Consider the following 21866-nt stretch of genomic DNA (forward strand, 5'->3'; position numbering starts at 1 on the left):
TTTTGAAAAAAATAAAATCTTCTCCGTGCTCCAAACCTACAGCTCAATGACAACCTGAGGAGTTTTTTTAGCAGAAATGCACAAAAAAGCGTTTTCGAGAAGGATCTATGTTGCTCGCGAGATATTGTTTGCCAGATTGCAAAAGCTGCGTGTTTGGGATCGCGAACTGTACAAAAAGGTTTTGTTGCGTGCGCGAACACACATATTGCGAGCGCGAAAATGACGAAAACTGTAAGTCCGCGTTGTCGCGCTGTGCAGAGTTACCAAAAGTACGCAAGCTGAATCCCTAGGCTTACATACTGGCTAAAAAGCCCTATTTATTTAACACACACCCAAAAAATGCTATTCCACCCCAAAAAACACCTTTTGCAATAAAATCCAAAGCCATCCATGGTGTAAAAGAAAATCAACAGACAACACAAACTGTAAATTTAAATAACGCACCAAAGATTTGAGGCTGACTACCTCTGGGCCTACTGGCAGACTAGGCCACAAGCTTGGAACAGAATGCCAAAAGCAAGCACACTGCTTGGATGGCTCCACAAAATGGCCGCCACACACCCACAACAACAAGAAATGGAAGACAGTCAATGTACGCCTATGGCAAAAGCACAATGCCTGCCTTCCTAAAATGGCCACCACACACATGCACAGGCCACCCAACACAAATAACCAAAAAGTGATTACAAAGGACAGGAACAGGAAGTTTTAGTGTCTGTGGAACTTACTTCCTCTCATAAAATTATTTTGAAAAAAATAAAAGCTTCTCCGTGCTCCAAACCTACAGCTCAATGACAACCTGAGGAGTTTTTTTAGCAGAAATGCACAAAAAAGCGTTTTTGAGAAGGATCTATGTTGCTCGCGAGATATTGTTTGCCATATTGCAAACGCTGCGTGTTCGGGATCGCGAACTGTACAAAAAGGCTTTACCACGTGCGCGAACACGCATATTGCGTGCGCGAAAATGACGAAAACTGTAAGTCCGCGTTGTCGCGCTGTGCAGAGTTACCAAAAGTACGCAAGCTGAATCCCTAGGCTTACATACTGGCTAAAAAACCCTATTTATTTAACACACACCCAAAAAATGCTATTCCACCCCAAAAAACACCTTTTGCAATAAAATCCAAAGCCATCCATGGTGTAAAAGAAAATCAACAGACAACACAAACTGTAAATTTAAATAACGCACCAAAGATTTGAGGCTGAATACCTCTGGGCCTACTCGCAGACAAGGCCACAAGCTTGGAACAGAATGCCAAAAGCAAGCATACTGCTTGGATGGCTCCACAAAATGACCGCCACACACCCACAACAACAAGAAATGGAAGACAGTCAATGTACGCCTAGGCAAAAGCACAATGCCTGCCTTCCTAAAATGGCCGCCACACACATGCACAGGCCACCCACCACAAATAACCAAAAAGTGATTACAAAGGACAGGAACAGGAAGTTTTAGTGTCTGTGGAACTTACTTCCTCTCATAAAAATATTTTGAAAAAAATAAAAGCTTCTCCGTCCTCCAAACCTACAGCTCAATGACAACCGGAGGAGTTTTTTTTAGCAGAAATGCACAAAAACGCGTTTTCGAGAAGGATCTATGTTGCTCGCGAGATATTGTTTGCCAGATTGCAAAAGTTGCGTGTTCGGGATCGCGAACTGTACAAAAAGCCTTTACCGTGTGCGCGAACACGCATATTGCGAGCGCGAAAATGACAAAAACTGTAAGTCCGCGTTGTCGCACTGTGCAGAGTTACCAAAAGTACGCAAACTGAATCCCTAGGCTTACATACTGGCTAAAAAGCCCTATTTATTTAACACACACCCAAAAAATGCTATTCCTCTCCAAAAAACACCTTTTGCAATAAAATCCAAAGCCATCCATGGTGTAAAAGAAAATCAACAGACAACACAAACTGTAAATTTAAATAACGCACCAAAGATTTGAGGCTGAATACCTCTGGGCCTACTCGCAGACTAGACCACAAGCTTGGAACAGAATGGCAAAAGCAAGCACACTGCTTGGATGTCGCAACAAAATGGACGCCACACACCCACAACAACAAGAAATGGAAGACAGTCAATGTACGCCTATGGCAAAAGCACAATGCCTGCCTTCCTAAAATGGCCGCCACACACATGCACAGGCCACCCACCACAAATAACCAAAAAGTGATTACAAAGGACAGGAACAGGAAGTTTTAGTGTCTGTGGAACTTACTTCCTCTCATAAAAATATTTTGAAAAAAATAAAAGCTTCTCCGTCCTCCAAACCTACAGCTCAATGACAACCTGAGGAGTTTTTTTAGCAGAAATGCACAAAAAAGCGTTTTCGAGAAGGATCTATGTTGCTCGTGAGATATTGTTTGCCAGATTGCAAAAGCTGCGTGTTCGGGATCGCGAACTGTACAAAAAGGCTTTATCGCATGCGCGAACACGCATATTGCGAGCGCGAAAATGACGAAAACTGTAAGTCCGCGTTGTCGCGCTGTGCAGAGTTACCAAAAGTACGCGAGCTGAATCCCTAGGCTTACATACTGGCTAAAAAGCCCTATTTATTTAACACACACCCAAAAAATGCTATTCCACCCCAAAAAACACCTTTTGCAATAAAATCCAAAGCCATCCATGGTGTAAAAGAAAATCAACAGACAACACAAACTGTAAATTTAAATAACGCACCAAAGATTTGAGGCTGACTACCTCTGGGCCTACTGGCAGACTAGGCCACAAGCTTGGAACAGAATGCCAAAAGCAAGCACACTGCTTGGATGGCTCCACAAAATGGCCGCCACACACCCACAACAACAAGAAATGGAAGACAGTCAATGTACGCCTATGGCAAAAGCACAATGCCTGCCTTCCTAAAATGGCCACCACACACATGCACAGGCCACCCAACACAAAGAACCAAAAAGTGATTACAAAGGACAGGAACAGGAAGTTTTAGTGTCTGTGGAACTTACTTCCTCTCATAAAATTATTTTGAAAAAAATAAAAGCTTCTCCGTGCTCCAAACCTACAGCTCAATGACAACCTGAGGAGTTTTTTTAGCAGAAATGCACAAAAAAGCATTTTCGAGAAGGATCTATGTTGCTCGCGAGATATTGTTTGCCATATTGCAAATGCTGCGTGTTCGGGTTCGCAAACTGTACAAAAAGGCTTTACCACGTGCGCGAACACGCATATTGCGTGCGCGAAAATGACGAAAACTGTAAGTCCGCATTGTCGCGCTGTGCAGAGTTACCAAAAGTACGCAAGCTGAATCCCTAGGCTTACATACTGGCTAAAAAGCCCTATTTATTTAACACACACCCAAAAAATGCTATTCCACCCCAAAAAACACCTTTTGCAATAAAATCCAAAGCCATCCATGGTGTAAAAGAAAATCAACAGACAACACAAACTGTAAATTTAAATAACGCACCAAAGATTTGAGGCTGAATACCTCTGGGCCTACTCGCAGACTAGGCCACAAGCTTGGAACAGAATGCCAAAAGCAAGCACACTGCTTGGATGGCTCCACAAAATGGCCGCCACACACCCACAACAACAAGAAATGGAAGACAGTCAATGTACGCCTAGGCAAAAGCACAATGCTTGCCTTCCTAAAATGGCCGCCACACACATGCACAGGCCACCCACCACAAATAACCAAAAAGTGATTACAAAGGACAGGAACAGGAAGTTTTAGTGTCTGTGGAACTTACTTCCTCTCATAAAAATATTTTGAAAAAAATAAAAGCTTCTCCGTCCTCCAAACCTACAGCTCAATGACAACCCGAGGAGTTTTTTTAGCAGAAATGCACAAAAACGCGTTTTCGAGAAGGATCTATGTTGCTCGCGAGATATTGTTTGCCAGATTGCAAAAGTTGCGTGTTCGGGATCGCGAACTGTACAAAAAGCCTTTACCGCGTGCGCGAACACGCATATTGCGAGCGCGAAAATGACGAAAACTGTAAGTCCGCGTTGTCGCACTGTGCAGAGTTACCAAAAGTACGCAAACTGAATCCCTAGGCTTACATACTGGCTAAAAAGCCCTATTTATTTAACACACACCCAAAAAATGCTATTCCTCTCCAAAAAACACCTTTTGCAATAAAATCCAAAGCCATCCATGGTGTAAAAGAAAATCAACAGACAACACAAACTGTAAATTTAAATAACGCACCAAAGATTTGAGGCTGAATACCTCTGGGCCTACTCGCAGACTAGGCCACAAGCTTGGAACAGAATGGCAAAAGCAAGCACACTGCTTGGATGTCTCCACAAAATGGACGCCACACACCCACAACAACAAGAAATGGAAGACAGTCAATGTACGCCTATGGCAAAAGCACAATGCCTGCCTTCCTAAAATGGCCGCCACACACATGCACAGGCCACTCACCACAAATAACCAAAAAGTGATTACAAAAGACAGGAACAGGAAGTTTTAGTGTCTGTGGAACTTACTTCCTCTCATAAAATTATTTTGAAAAAAATAAAAGCTTCTCCGTGCTCCAAACCTACAGCTCAATGACAACCTGAGGAGTTTTTTTAGCAGAAATGCACAAAAAAGCATTTTCGAGAAGGATCTATGTTGCTCGCGAGATATTGTTTGCCATATTGCAAACGCTGCGTGTTCGGGATCGCAAACTGTACAAAAAGGCTTTACCACGTGCGCGAACACGCATATTGCGTGCGCGAAAATGACGAAAACTGTAAGTCCGCATTGTCGCGCTGTGCAGAGTTACCAAAAGTACGCAAGCTGAATCCCTAGGCTTACATACTGGCTAAAAAGCCCTATTTATTTAACACACACCCAAAAAATGCTATTCCACCCCAAAAAACACCTTTTGCAATAAAATCCAAAGCCATCCATGGTGTAAAAGAAAATCAACAGACAACACAAACTGTAAATTTAAATAACGCACCAAAGATTTGAGGCTGAATACCTCTGGGCCTACTCGCAGACTAGGCCACAAGCTTGGAACAGAATGCCAAAAGCAAGCACACTGCTTGGATGGCTCCACAAAATGGCCGCCACACACCCACAACAACAAGAAATGGAAGACAGTCAATGTACGCCTAGGCAAAAGCACAATGCTTGCCTTCCTAAAATGGCCGCCACACACATGCACAGGCCACCCACCACAAATAACCAAAAAGTGATTACAAAGGACAGGAACAGGAAGTTTTAGTGTCTGTGGAACTTACTTCCTCTCATAAAAATATTTTGAAAAAAATAAAAGCTTCTCCGTCCTCCAAACCTACAGCTCAATGACAACCCGAGGAGTTTTTTTAGCAGAAATGCACAAAAACGCGTTTTCGAGAAGGATCTATGTTGCTCGCGAGATATTGTTTGCCAGATTGCAAAAGTTGCGTGTTCGGGATCGCGAACTGTACAAAAAGCCTTTACCGCGTGCGCGAACACGCATATTGCGAGCGCGAAAATGACGAAAACTGTAAGTCCGCGTTGTCGCACTGTGCAGAGTTACCAAAAGTACGCAAACTGAATCCCTAGGCTTACATACTGGCTAAAAAGCCCTATTCATTTAACACACACCCAAAAAATGCTATTCCTCTCCAAAAAACACCTTTTGCAATAAAATCCAAAGCCATCCATGGTGTAAAAGAAAATCAACAGACAACACAAACTGTAAATTTAAATAACGCACCAAAGATTTGAGGCTGAATACCTCTGGGCCTACTCGCAGACTAGGCCACAAGCTTGGAACAGAATGGCAAAAGCAAGCACACTGCTTGGATGTCTCCACAAAATGGACGCCACACACCCACAACAACAAGAAATGGAAGACAGTCAATGTACGCCTATGGCAAAAGCACAATGCCTGCCTTCCTAAAATGGCCGCCACACACATGCACAGGCCACTCACCACAAATAACCAAAAAGTGATTACAAAGGACAGGAACAGGAAGTTTTAGTGTCTGTGGAACTTACTTCCTCTCATAAAAATATTTTGAAAAAAATAAAAGCTTCTCCGTGCTCCAAACCTACAGCTCAATGACAACCTGAGGAGTTTTTTTAGCCGAAATGCACAAAAAAGCATTTTCGAGAAGGATCTATGTTGCTCGCGAGATATTGTTTGCCATATTGCAAACGCTGCGTGTTCGGGATCGCAAACTGTACAAAAAGGCTTTACCACGTGCGCGAACACGCATATTGCGTGCGCGAAAATGACGAAAACTGTAAGTCCGCATTGTCGCGCTGTGCAGAGTTACCAAAAGTACGCAAGCTGAATCCCTAGGCTTACATACTGGCTAAAAAGCCCTATTTATTTAACACACACCCAAAAAATGCTATTCCACCCCAAAAAACACCTTTTGCAATAAAATCCAAAGCCGTCCATGGTGTAAAAGAAAATCAACAGACAACACAAACTGTAAATTTAAATAACGCACCAAAGATTTGAGGCTGAATACCTCTGGGCCTACTCGCAGACTAGGCCACAAGCTTGGAACAGAATGCCAAAAGCAAGCACACTGCTTGGATGGCTCCACAAAATGGCCGCCACACACCCACAACAACAAGAAATGGAAGACAGTCAATGTACGCCTAGGCAAAAGCACAATGCTTGCCTTCCTAAAATGGCCGCCACACACATGCACAGGCCACCCACCACAAATAACCAAAAAGTGATTACAAAGGACAGGAACAGGAAGTTTTAGTGTCTGTGGAACTTACTTCCTCTCATAAAAATATTTTGAAAAAAATAAAAGCTTCTCCGTCCTCCAAACCTACAGCTCAATGACAACCCGAGGAGTTTTTTTAGCAGAAATGCACAAAAACGCGTTTTCGAGAAGGATCTATGTTGCTCGCGAGATATTGTTTGCCAGATTGCAAAAGTTGCGTGTTCGGGATCGCGAACTGTACAAAAAGCCTTTACCGCGTGCGCGAACACGCATATTGCGAGCGCGAAAATGACGAAAACTGTAAGTCCGCGTTGTCGCACTGTGCAGTTACCAAAAGTACGCAAACTGAGTCCCTAGGCTTACATACTGGCTAAAAAGCCCTATTTATTTAACACACACCCAAAAAATGCTATTCCTCTCCAAAAAACACCTTTTGCAATAAAATCCAAAGCCATCCATGGTGTAAAAGAAAATCAACAGACAACACAAACTGTAAATTTAAATAACGCACCAAAGATTTGAGGCTGAATACCTCTGGGCCTACTCGCAGACTAGGCCACAAGCTTGGAACAGAATGGCAAAAGCAAGCACACTGCTTGGATGTCTCCACAAAATGGACGCCACACACCCACAACAACAAGAAATGGAAGACAGTCAATGTACGCCTATGGCAAAAGCACAATGCCTGCCTTCCTAAAATGGCCGCCACACACATGCACAGGCCACTCACCACAAATAACCAAAAAGTGATTACAAAGGACAGGAACAGGAAGTTTTAGTGTCTGTGGAACTTACTTCCTCTCATAAAAATATTTTGAAAAAAATAAAAGCTTCTCCGTGCTCCAAACCTACAGCTCAATGACAACCTGAGGAGTTTTTTTAGCAGAAATGCACAAAAAAGCGTTTTCGAGAAGGATCTATGTTGCTCGCGAGATATTGTTTGCCAGATTGCAAAAGCTGCGTGTTTGGGATCGCGAACTGTACAAAAAGGTTTTGTCGCGTGCGCGAACACACATATTGCGAGCGCGAAAATGACGAAAACTGTAAGTCCGCGTTGTCGCGCTGTGCAGAGTTACCAAAAGTACGCAAGCTGAATCCCTAGGCTTACATACTGGCTAAAAAGCCCTATTTATTTAACACACACCCAAAAAATGCTATTCCACCCCAAAAAACACCTTTTGCAATAAAATCCAAAGCCATCCATGGTGTAAAAGAAAATCAACAGACAACACAAACTGTAAATTTAAATAACGCACCAAAGATTTGAGGCTGACTACCTCTGGGCCTACTGGCAGACTAGGCCACAAGCTTGGAACAGAATGCCAAAAGCAAGCACACTGCTTGGATGGCTCCACAAAATGGCCGCCACACACCCACAACAACAAGAAATGGAAGACAGTCAATGTACGCCTATGGCAAAAGCACAATGCCTGCCTTCCTAAAATGGCCACCACACACATGCACAGGCCACCCAACACAAATAACCAAAAAGTGATTACAAAGGACAGGAACAGGAAGTTTTAGTGTCTGTGGAACTTACTTCCTCTCATAAAATTATTTTGAAAAAAATAAAAGCTTCTCCGTGCTCCAAACCTACAGCTCAATGACAACCTGAGGAGTTTTTTTAGCAGAAATGCACAAAAAAGCGTTTTCGAGAAGGATCTATGTTGCTCGCGAGATATTGTTTGCCATATTGCAAACGCTGCGTGTTCGGGATCGCGAACTGTACAAAAAGGCTTTACCACGTGCGCGAACACGCATATTGCGTGCGCGAAAATGACGAAAACTGTAAGTCCGCGTTGTCGCGCTGTGCAGAGTTACCAAAAGTACGCAAGCTGAATCCCTAGGCTTACATACTGGCTAAAAAACCCTATTTATTTAACACACACCCAAAAAATGCTATTCCACCCCAAAAAACACCTTTTGCAATAAAATCCAAAGCCATCCATGGTGTAAAAGAAAATCAACAGACAACACAAACTGTAAATTTAAATAACGCACCAAAGATTTGAGGCTGAATACCTCTGGGCCTACTGGCAGACTAGGCCACAAGCTTGGAACAGAATGCCAAAAGCAAGCACAGTGCTTGGATGGCTCCACAAAATGGCCGCCACACACCCACAACAACAAGAAATGGAAGACAGTCAATGTACGCCTAGGCAAAAGCACAATGCCTGCCTTCCTAAAATGGCCGCCACACACATGAACAGGCCACCCACCACAAATAACCAAAAAGTGATTACAAAGGACAGGAACAGGAAGTTTTAGTGTCTGTGGAACTTACTTCCTCTCATAAAAATATTTTGAAAAAAATAAAAGCTTCTCCGTCCTCCAAACCTACAGCTCAATGACAACCGGAGGAGTTTTTTTTAGCAGAAATGCACAAAAAAGCGTTTTTGAGAAGGATCTATGTTGCTCGCGAGATATTGTTTGCCAGATTGCAAAAGTTGCGTGTTCGGGATCGCGAACTGTACAAAAAGCCTTTACCGCGTGCGCAAACACGCATATTGCGAGCGCGAAAATGACGAAAACTGTAAGTCCGCGTTGTCGCACTGTGCAGAGTTACCAAAAGTACGCGAGCTGAATCCCTAGGCTTACATACTGGCTAAAAAGCCCTATTTATTTAACACACACCCAAAAAATGCTATTCCTCCCCAAAAACCACCTTTTGCAATAAAATCCAAAGCCATCCATGGTGTAAAAGAAAATCAACAGACAACACAAACTGTAAATTTAAATAACGCACCAAAGATTTGAGGCTGAATACCTCTGGGCCTACTCGCAGACTAGGCCACAAGCTTGGAACAGAATGGCAAAAGCAAGCACACTGCTTGGATGGCTCCACAAAATGGCCGCCACACACCCACAACAAAAAGAAATGGAAGACAGTCAATGTATGCCTATGGCAAAAGCACAATGCCTGCCTTCCTAAAATGGCCGCCACACACATGCACAGGCCACCCACCACAAATAACCAAAAAGGGATTACAAAGGACAGGAACAGGAAGTTTTAGTGTCTGTGGAACTTACTTCCTCTCATAAAAATATTTTAAAAAAAGAAAATCTTCTCCGTGCTTCAAACCTACAGCTCAATGACAACCTGAGGAGTTTTGTTAACAGAAATGCACAAAAAAGCGTTTTCGAGAAGGATCTATGTTGCTCGCGAGATATTGTTTGCCAGATTGCAAAAGCTGCGTGTTTGGGATCGCGAACTGTACAAAAAGGCTTTGTCGCGTGCGCGAACACGCATATTGCGAGCGCGAAAATGACGAAAACTGTAAGTCCGCGTTGTCGCGCTGTGCAGAGTTCCCAAAAGTACGCAAGCTGAATCCCTAGGCTTACATACTGGCTAAAAAGCCCTATTTATTTAACACACACCCAAAAAATGCTATTCCACCCCAAAAAACACCTTTTGCAATAAAATCCAAAGCCATCCATGGTGTAAAAGAAAATCAACAGACAACACAAACTGTAAATTTAAATAACGCACCAAAGATTTGAGGCTGAATACCTCTGGGCCTACTCGCAGACTAGGCCACAAGCTTGGAACAGAATGCCAAAAGCAAGCACACTGCTTGGATGGCTCCACAAAATGGCCGCCACACACCCACAACAACAAGAAATGGAAGACAGTCAATGTACGCCTAGGCAAAAGCACAATGCCTGCCTTCCTAAAATGGCCGCCACACACATGCACAGGCCACCCACCACAAATAACCAAAAAGTGATTACAAAGGACAGGAACAGGAAGTTTTAGTGTCTGTGGAACTTACTTCCTCTCATAAAAATATTTTGAAAAAAATAAAAGCTTCTCCGTCCTCCAAACCTACAGCTCAATGACAACCCGAGGAGTTTTTTTAGCAGAAATGCACAAAAACGCGTTTTCGAGAAGGATCTATGTTGCTCGCGAGATATTGTTTGCCAGATTGCAAAAGTTGCGTGTTCGGGATCGCGAACTGTACAAAAAGCCTTTACCGCGTGCGCGAACACGCATATTGCGAGCGCGAAAATGACGAAAACTGTAAGTCCGCGTTGTCGCACTGTGCAGAGTTACCAAAAGTACGCGAGCTGAATCCCTAGGCTTACATACTGGCTAAAAAGCCCTATTTATTTAACACACACCCAAAAAATGCTATTCCTCCCCAAAAAACACCTTTTGCAATAAAATCCAAAGCCATCCATGGTGTAAAAGAAAATCAACAGACAACACAAACTGTAAATTTAAATAACGCACCAAAGATTTGAGGCTGAATACCTCTGGGCCTACTCGCAGACTAGGCCACAAGCTTGGAACAGAATGGCAAAAGCAAGCACACTGCTTGGATGGCTCCACAAAATGGCCGCCACACACCCACAACAACAAGATTTGGAAGACAGTCAATGTACGCCTAGGCAAAAGCACAATGCCTGCCTTCCTAAAATGGCCGCCACACACATGCACAGGCCACCCACCACAAATAACCAAAAAGTGATTACAAAGGACAGGAACAGGAAGTTTTAGTGTCTGTGGAACTTACTTCCTCTCATAAAAATATTTTGAAAAAAATAAAAGCTTCTCCGTGCTCCAAACCTACAGCTCAATGACAACCTGAGGAGTTTTTTTAGCAGAAATGCACAAAAAAGCATTTTCGAGAAGGATCTATGTTGCTCGTGAGATATTGTTTGCCAGATTGCAAAAGCTGCGTGTTCGGGATCGCAAACTGTACAAAAAGGCTTTATCACGTGCGCGAATACGCATATTGCGAGCGCGAAAATGACGAAAACTGTAAGTCCGCGTTGTCGCGCTGTGCAGAGTTACCAAAAGTACGCAAGCTGAATCCCTAGGCTTACATACTGGCTAAATAGCCCTATTTAATTAACACACACCCAAAAAATGCTATTCCACCCCAAAAAACACCTTTTGCAATAAAATCCAAAGCCATCCATGGTGTAAAAGAAAATCAACAGACAACACAAACTGTAAATTTAAATAACGCACCAAAGATTTGAGGCTGACTACCTCTGGGCCTACTGGCAGACTAGGCCACAAGCTTGGAACAGAATGCCAAAAGCATGCACACTGCTTGGATGGCTCCACAAAATGGCCGCCACATACCCACAACAAAAAGAAATGGAAGACAGTCAATGTATGCCTATGGCAAAAGCACAATGCCTGCCTTCCTAAAAAGGCCGCCACACACATGCACAGGTCACCCACCACAAATAACCAAAAAGGGATTACAAAGGACAGGAACAGGAAGTTTTAGTGTCTGTGGAACTTACTTCCTCTCATAAAAATATTTTAAAAATATAAAATCTTCTCTGTGCTCCAAACCTACAGCTCAATGACAACCTGAGTAGTTTTTTTAACAGAAATGCACAAAAAAGCGTTTTCGAGAAGGATCTATGTTGCTCGCGAGATATTGTTTGTCAGATTGCAAAAGCTGCGTGTTTGGGATCGCGAACTGTACAAAAAGGCTTTGTCGCGTGCGCGAACACGCATATTGCGAGCGCGAAAATGACGAAAACTGTAAGTCCGCGTTGTCGCGCTGTGCAGAGTTACCAAAAGTACGCGAGCTGAATCCCTAGGCTTACATACTGGCTAAAAAGCCCTATTTATTTAACACACACCCAAAAAATGCTATTCCACCCCAAAAAACACCTTTTGCAATAAAATCCAAAGCCATCCATGGTGTAAAAGAAAATCAACAGACAACACAAACTGTAAATTTAAATAACGCACCAAAGATTTGAGGCTGACTACCTCTGGGCCTACTGGCAGACTAGGCCACAAGCTTGGAACAGAATGCCAAAAGCAAGCACACTGCTTGGATGGCTCCACAAAATGGCCGCCACACACCCACAACAACAAGAAATGGAAGACAGTCAATGTACGCCTATGGCAAAAGCACAATGCCTGCCTTCCTAAAATGGCCACCACACACATGCACAGGCCACCCAACACAAATAACCAAAAAGTGATTACAAAGGACAGGAACAGGAAGTTTTAGTGTCTGTGGAACTTACTTCCTCTCATAAAATTATTTTGAAAAAAATAAAAGCTTCTCCGTGCTCCAAACCTACAGCTCAATGACAACTTGAGGAGTTTTTTTAGCAGAAATGCACAAAAAAGCATTTTCGAGAAGGATCTATGTTGCTCGCGAGATATTGTTTGCCATATTGCAAACGCTGCGTGTTCGGGATCGCAAACTGTACAAAAAGGCTTTACCACGTGCGCGAACACGCATATTGCGTGCGCGAAAATGACGAAAACTGTAAGTCCGCGTTGTCGCGCTGTGCAGAGTTACCAAAAGTACGCAAGCTGAATCCCTAGGCTTACATACTGGCTAAAAAGCCCTATTTATTTAACACACACCCAAAAAATGCTATTCCACCCCAAAAAACACCTTTTGCAATAAAATCCAAAGCCATCCATGGTGTAAAAGAAAATCAACAGACAACACAAACTGTAAATTTAAATAACGCACCAAAGATTTGAGGCTGAATACCTCTGGGCCTACTCGCAGACTAGGCCACAAGCTTGGAACAGAATGCCAAAAGCAAGCACACTGCTTGGATGGCTCCACAAAATGGCCGCCACACACCCACAACAACAAGAAATGGAAGACAGTCAATGTACGCCTAGGCAAAAGCACAATGCCTGCCTTCCTAAAATGGCCGCCACACACATGCACAGGCCACCCACCACAAATAACCAAAAAGTGATTACAAAGGACAGGAACAGGAAGTTTTAGTGTCTGTGGAACTTACTTCCTCTCATAAAAATATTTTGAAAAAAATAAAAGCTTCTCCGTCCTCCAAACCTACAGCTCAATGACAACCCGAGGAGTTTTTTTAGCAGAAATGCACAAAAAAGCGTTTTCGAGAAGGATCTATGTTGCTCGTGAGATATTGTTTGCCAGATTGCAAAAGCTGCGTGTTCGGGATCGCGAACTGTACAAAAAGGCTTTATCGCATGCGCGAACACGCATATTGCGAGCGCGAAAATGACGAAAACTGTAAGTCCGCGTTGTCGCGCTGTGCAGAGTTACCAAAAGTACGCAGGCTGAATCCCTAGGCTTACATACTGGCTAAAAAGCCCTATTTATTTAACACACACCCAAAAAATGCTATTCCACCCCAAAAAACACCTTTTGCAATAAAATCCAAAGCCATCCATGGTGTAAAAGAAAATCAACAGACAACACAAACTGTAAATTTAAATAACGCACCAAAGATTTGAGGCTGACTACCTCTGGGCCTACTGGCACACTAGGCCACAAGCTTGGAACAGAATGCCAAAAGCAAGCACACTGCTTGGATGGCTCCACAAAATGGCCGCCACATACCCACAACAAAAAGAAATGGAAGACAGTCAATGTATGCCTATGGCAAAAGCACAATGCCTGCCTTCCTAAAATGGCCGCCACACACATGCACAGGCCACCCACAACAAATAACCAAAAAGGGATTACAAAGGACAGGAACAGGAAGTTTTAGTGTCTGTGGAACTTACTTCCTCTCATAAAAATATTTTGAAAAAAATAAAATCTTCTCCGTGCTCCAAACCTACAGCTCAATGACAACCTGAGGAGTTTTTTTAGCAGAAATGCACAAAAAAGCGTTTTCGAGAAGGATCTATGTTGCTCGCGAGATATTGTTTGCCAGATTGCAAAAGCTGCGTGTTTGGGATCGCGAACTGTACAAAAAGGTTTTGTTGCGTGCGCGAACACACATATTGCGAGCGCGAAAATGACGAAAACTGTAAGTCCGCGTTGTCGCGCTGTGCAGAGTTACCAAAAGTACGCAAGCTGAATCCCTAGGCTTACATACTGGCTAAAAAGCCCTATTTATTTAACACACACCCAAAAAATGCTATTCCACCCCAAAAAACACCTTTTGCAATAAAATCCAAAGCCATCCATGGTGTAAAAGAAAATCAACAGACAACACAAACTGTAAATTTAAATAACGCACCAAAGATTTGAGGCTGACTACCTCTGGGCCTACTGGCAGACTAGGCCACAAGCTTGGAACAGAATGCCAAAAGCAAGCACACTGCTTGGATGGCTCCACAAAATGGCCGCCACACACCCACAACAACAAGAAATGGAAGACAGTCAATGTACGCCTATGGCAAAAGCACAATGCCTGCCTTCCTAAAATGGCCACCACACACATGCACAGGCCACCCAACACAAATAACCAAAAAGTGATTACAAAGGACAGGAACAGGAAGTTTTAGTGTCTGTGGAACTTACTTCCTCTCATAAAATTATTTTGAAAAAAATAAAAGCTTCTCCGTGCTCCAAACCTATAGCTCAATGACAACCTGAGGAGTTTTTTTAGCAGAAATGCACAAAAAAGCGTTTTCGAGAAGGATCTATGTTGCTCGCGAGATATTGTTTGCCATATTGCAAACGCTGCGTGTTCGGGATCGCGAACTGTACAAAAAGGCTTTACCACGTGCGCGAACACGCATATTGCGTGCGCGAAAATGACGAAAACTGTAAGTCCGCGTTGTCGCGCTGTGCAGAGTTACCAAAAGTACGCAAGCTGAATCCCTAGGCTTACATACTGGCTAAAAAACCCTATTTATTTAACACACACCCAAAAAATGCTATTCCACCCCAAAAAACACCTTTTGCAATAAAATCCAAAGCCATCCATGGTGTAAAAGAAAATCAACAGACAACACAAACTGTAAATTTAAATAACGCACCAAAGATTTGAGGCTGAATACCTCTGGGCCTACTCGCAGACTAGGCCACAAGCTTGGAACAGAATGCCAAAAGCAAGCATACTGCTTGGATGGCTCCACAAAATGACCGCCACACACCCACAACAACAAGAAATGGAAGACAGTCAATGTACGCCTAGGCAAAAGCACAATGCCTGCCTTCCTAAAATGGCCGCCACACACATGCACAGGCCACCCACCACAAATAACCAAAAAGTGATTACAAAGGACAGGAACAGGAAGTTTTAGTGTCTGTGGAACTTACTTCCTCTCATAAAAATATTTTGAAAAAAATAAAAGCTTCTCCGTCCTCCAAACCTACAGCTCAATGACAACCGGAGGAGTTTTTTTTAGCAGAAATGCACAAAAACGCGTTTTCGAGAAGGATCTATGTTGCTCGCGAGATATTGTTTGCCAGATTGCAAAAGTTGCGTGTTCGGGATCGCGAACTGTACAAAAAGCCTTTACCGCGTGCGCAAACACGCATATTGCGAGCGCGAAAATGGCGAAAACTGTAAGTCCGCGTTGTCGCACTGTGCAGAGTTACCAAAAGTACGCGAGCTGAATCCCTAGGCTTACATACTGGCTAAAAAGCCCTATTTATTTAACACACACCCAAAAAATGCTATTCCTCCCCAAAAACCACCTTTTGCAATAAAATCCAAAGCCATCCATGGTGTAAAAGAAAATCAACAGACAACACAAACTGTAAATTCAAATAACGCACCAAAGATTTGAGGCTGAATACCTCTGGGCCTACTCGCAGACTAGGCCACAAGCTTGGAACAGAATGCCAAAAGCAAGCACACTGCTTGGATGGCTCCACAAAATGGCCACCACACACCCACAACAACAAGAAATGGAAGACAGTCAATGTACGCCTAGGCAAAAGCACAATGCCTGCCTTCCTAAAATGGCCGCCACACACATGCACAGGCCACCCACCACAAATAACCAAAAAGTGATTACAAAGGACAGGAACAGGAAGTTTTAGTGTCTGTGGAACTTACTTCCTCTCATAAAAATATTTTGAAAAAAATAAAAGCTTCTCCGTCCTCCAAACCTACAGCTCAATGACAACCCGAGGAGTTTTTTTTAGCAGAAATGCACAAAAACGCGATTTCGAGAAGGATCTATGTTGCTCGCGAGATATTGTTTGCCAGATTGCAAAAGTTGCGTGTTCGGGATCGCGAACTGTACAAAAAGCCTTTACCGTGTGCGCGAACACGCATATTGCGAGCGCGAAAATGACAAAAACTGTAAGTCCGCGTTGTCGCACTGTGCAGAGTTACCAAAAGTACGCGAGCTGAATCCCTAGGCTTACATACTGGCTAAAAAGCCCTATTTATTTAACACACACACAAAAAATGCTATTCCTCCCCAAAAAACACCTTTTGCAATAAAATCCAAAGCCATCCATGGTGTAAAAGAAAATCAACAGACAACACAAACTGTAAATTTAAATAACGCACCAAAGATTTGAGGCTGAATACCTCTGGGCCTACTCGCAGACTAGGCCACAAGCTTGGAACAGAATGGCAAAAGCAAGCACACTGCTTGGATGGCTCCACAAAATGGCCGCCACACACCCACAACAAAAAGAAATGGAAGACAGTCAATGTATGCCTATGGCAAAAGCACAATGCCTGCCTTCCTAAAATGGCCGCCACACACATGCACAGGCCACCCACCACAAATAACCAAAAAGGGATTACAAAGGACAGGAACAGGAAGTTTTAGTGTCTGTGGAACTTACTTCCTCTCATAAAAATATTTTAAAAAAAGAAAATCTTCTCCGTGCTCCAAACCTACAGCTCAATGACAACCTGAGGAGTTTTGTTAACAGAAATGCACAAAAAAGCGTTTTCGAGAAGGATCTATGTTGCTCGCGAGATATTGTTTGCCAGATTGCAAAAGCTGCGTGTTTGGGATCGCGAACTGTACAAAAAGGCTTTACCACGTGCGCGAACACGCATATTGCGTGCGCAAAAATGACGAAAACTGTAAGTCCGCGTTGTCGCGCTGTGCAGAGTTACCAAAAGTACGCAAGCTGAATCCCTAGGCTTACATACTGGCTAAAAAGCCCTATTTATTTAACACACACCCAAAAAATGCTATTCCACCCCAAAAAACACCTTTTGCAATAAAATCCAAAGCCATCCATGGTGTAAAAGAAAATCAACAGACAACACAAACTGTAAATTTAAATAACGCACTAAAGATTTGAGGCTGAATACCTCTGGGCCTACTCGCAGACTAGGCCACAAGCTTGGAACAGAATGCCAAAAGCAAGCACACTGCTGGGATGGCTCCACAAAATGGCCGCCACACACCCACAACAACAAGAAATGGAAGACAGTCAATGTACGCCTAGGCAAAAGCACAATGCCTGCCTTCCTAAAATGGCCGCCACACACATGCACAGGCCACCCACCACAAATAACCAAAAAGTGATTACAAAGGACAGGAACAGGAAGTTTTAGTGTCTGTGGAACTTACTTCCTCTCATAAAAATATTTTGAAAAAAATAAAAGCTTCTCCGTCCTCCAAACCTACAGCTCAATGACAACCCGAGGAGTTTTTTTAGCAGAAATGCACAAAAACGCGTTTTCGAGAAGGATCTATGTTGCTCGCGAGATATTGTTTGCCAGATTGCAAAAGTTGCGTGTTCGGGATCGCGAACTGTACAAAAAGCCTTTACCGCGTGCGCGAACACGCATATTGCGAGCGCGAAAATGACGAATACTGTAAGTCCGCGTTGTCGCACTGTGCAGAGTTACCAAAAGTACGCAAACTGAATCCCTAGGCTTACATACTGGCTAAAAAGCCCTATTTATTTAACACACACCCAAAAAATGCTATTCCTCTCCAAAAAACACCTTTTGCAATAAAATCCAAAGCCATCCATGGTGTAAAAGAAAATCAACAGACAACACAAACTGTAAATTTAAATAACGCACCAAAGATTTGAGGCTGAATACCTCTGGGCCTACTCGCAGACTAGGCCACAAGCTTGGAACAGAATGGCAAAAGCAAGCACACTGCTTGGATGTCGCAACAAAATGGACGCCACACACCCACAACAACAAGAAATGGAAGACAGTCAATGTACGCCTATGGCAAAAGCACAATGCCTGCCTTCCTAAAATGGCCGCCACACACATGCACAGGCCACCCACCACAAATAACCAAAAAGTGATTACAAAGGACAGGAACAGGAAGTTTTAGTGTCTGTGGAACTTACTTCCTCTCATAAAAATATTTTGAAAAAAATAAAAGCTTCTCCGTCCTCCAAACCTACAGCTCAATGACAACCTGAGGAGTTTTTTTAGCAGAAATGCCCAAAAAAGCGTTTTCGAGAAGGATCTATGTTGCTCGTGAGATATTGTTTGCCAGATTGCAAAAGCTGCGTGTTCGGGATCGCGAACTGTACAAAAAGGCTTTATCGCATGCGCGAACACGCATATTGCGAGCGCGAAAATGACGAAAACTGTAAGTCCGCGTTGTCGCGCTGTGCAGAGTTACCAAAAGTACGCGAGCTGAATCCCTAGGCTTACATACTGGCTAAAAAGCCCTATTTATTTAACACACACCCAAAAAATGCTATTCCACCCCAAAAAACACCTTTTGCAATAAAATCCAAAGCCATCCATGGTGTAAAAGAAAATCAACAGACAACACAAACTGTAAATTTAAATAACGCACCAAAGATTTGAGGCTGACTACCTCTGGGCCTACTGGCAGACTAGGCCACAAGCTTGGAACAGAATGCCAAAAGCAAGCACACTGCTTGGATGGCTCCACAAAATGGCCGCCACACACCCACAACAACAAGAAATGGAAGACAGTCAATGTACGCCTATGGCAAAAGCACAATGCCTGCCTTCCTAAAATGGCCACCACACACATGCACAGGCCACCCAACACAAATAACCAAAAAGTGATTACAAAGGACAGGAACAGGAAGTTTTAGTGTCTGTGGAACTTACTTCCTCTCATAAAATTATTTTGAAAAAAATAAAAGCTTCTCCGTGCTCCAAACCTACAGCTCAATGACAACCTGAGGAGTTTTTTTAGCAGAAATGCACAAAAAAGCATTTTCGAGAAGGATCTATGTTGCTCGCGAGATATTGTTTGCCATATTGCAAATGCTGCGTGTTCGGGTTCGCAAACTGTACAAAAAGGCTTTACCACGTGCGCGAACACGCATATTGCGTGCGCGAAAATGACGAAAACTGTAAGTCCGCATTGTCGCGCTGTGCAGAGTTACCAAAAGTACGCAAGCTGAATCCCTAGGCTTACATACTGGCTAAAAAACCCTATTTATTTAACACACACCCAAAAAATGCTATTCCACCCCAAAAAACACCTTTTGCAATAAAATCCAAAGCCATCCATGGTGTAAAAGAAAATCAACAGACAACACAAACTGTAAATTTAAATAACGCACCAAAGATTTGAGGCTGAATACCTCTGGGCCTACTCGCAGACTAGGCCACAAGCTTGGAACAGAATGCCAAAAGCAAGCATACTGCTTGGATGGCTCCACAAAATGACCGCCACACACCCACAACAACAAGAAATGGAAGACAGTCAATGTACGCCTAGGCAAAAGCACAATGCCTGCCTTCCTAAAATGGCCGCCACACACATGCACAGGCCACCCACCACAAATAACCAAAAAGTGATTACAAAGGACAGGAACAGGAAGTTTTAGTGTCTGTGGAACTTACTTCCTCTCATAAAAATATTTTGAAAAAAATAAAAGCTTCTCCGTCCTCCAAACCTACAGCTCAATGACAACCGGAGGAGTTTTTTTTAGCAGAAATGCACAAAAACGCGTTTTCGAGAAGGATCTATGTTGCTCGCGAGATATTGTTTGCCAGATTGCAAAAGTTGCGTGTTCGGGATCGCGAACTGTACAAAAAGCCTTTACCGCGTGCGCAAACACGCATATTGCGAGCGCGAAAATGGCGAAAACTGTAAGTCCGCGTTGTCGCACTGTGCAGAGTTACCAAAAGTACGCGAGCTGAATCCCTAGGCTTACATACTGGCTAAAAAGCCCTATTTATTTAACACACACCCAAAAAATGCTATTCCTCCCCAAAAACCACCTTTTGCAATAAAATCCAAAGCCATCCATGGTGTAAAAGAAAATCAACAGACAACACAAACTGTAAATTTAAATAACGCACCAAAGATTTGAGGCTGAATACCTCTGGGCCTACTCGCAGACTAGGCCACAAGATTGGAACAGAATGCCAAAAGCAAGCACACTGCTTGGATGGCTCCACAAAATGGCCACCACACACCCACAACAACAAGAAATGGAAGACAGTCAATGTACGCCTAGGCAAAAGCACAATGCCTGCCTTCCTAAAATGGCCGCCACACACATGCACAGGCCACCCACCACAAATAACCAAAAAGTGATTACAAAGGACAGGAACGGGAAGTTTTAGTGTCTGTGGAACTTACTTCCTCTCATAAAAATATTTTGAAAAAAATAAAAGCTTCTCCGTCCTCCAAACCTACAGCTCAATGACAACCCGAGGAGTTTTTTTTAGCAGAAATGCACAAAAACGCGATTTCGAGAAGGATCTATGTTGCTCGCGAGATATTGTTTGCCAGATTGCAAAAGTTGCGTGTTCGGGATCGCGAACTGTACAAAAAGCCTTTACCGTGTGCGCGAACACGCATATTGCGAGCGCGAAAATGACAAAAACTGTAAGTCCGCGTTGTCGCACTGTGCAGAGTTACCAAAAGTACGCGAGCTGAATCCCTAGGCTTACATACTGGCTAAAAAGCCCTATTTATTTAACACACACACAAAAAATGCTATTCCTCCCCAAAAAACACCTTTTGCAATAAAATCCAAAGCCATCCATGGTGTAAAAGAAAATCAACAGACAACACAAACTGTAAATTTAAATAACGCACCAAAGATTTGAGGCTGAATACCTCTGGGCCTACTCGCAGACTAGGCCACAAGCTTGGAACAGAATGGCAAAAGCAAGCACACTGCTTGGATGGCTCCACAAAATGGCCGCCACACACCCACAACAAAAAGAAATGGAAGACAGTCAATGTATGCCTATGGCAAAAGCACAATGCCTGCCTTCCTAAAATGGCCGCCACACACATGCACAGGCCACCCACCACAAATAACCAAAAAGGGATTACAAAGGACAGGAACAGGAAGTTTTAGTGTCTGTGGAACTTACTTCCTCTCATAAAATTATTTTGAAAAAAATAAAAGCTTCTCCGTGCTCCAAACCTACAGCTCAATGACAACCTGAGGAGTTTTTTTAGCAGAAATGCACAAAAAAGCATTTTCGAGAAGGATCTATGTTGCTCGCGAGATATTGTTTGCCATATTGCAAATGCTGCGTGTTCGGGTTCGCAAACTGTACAAAAAGGCTTTACCACGTGCGCGAACACGCATATTGCGTGCGCGAAAATGACGAAAACTGTAAGTCCGCATTGTCGCGCTGTGCAGAGTTACCAAAAGTAC

The sequence above is a fragment of the Triturus cristatus genome, chromosome 1_1 (genome assembly GCF_964204655.1).
Source record: "Triturus cristatus chromosome 1_1, aTriCri1.1, whole genome shotgun sequence".
NCBI lineage: Eukaryota > Metazoa > Chordata > Amphibia > Caudata > Salamandridae > Triturus > Triturus cristatus.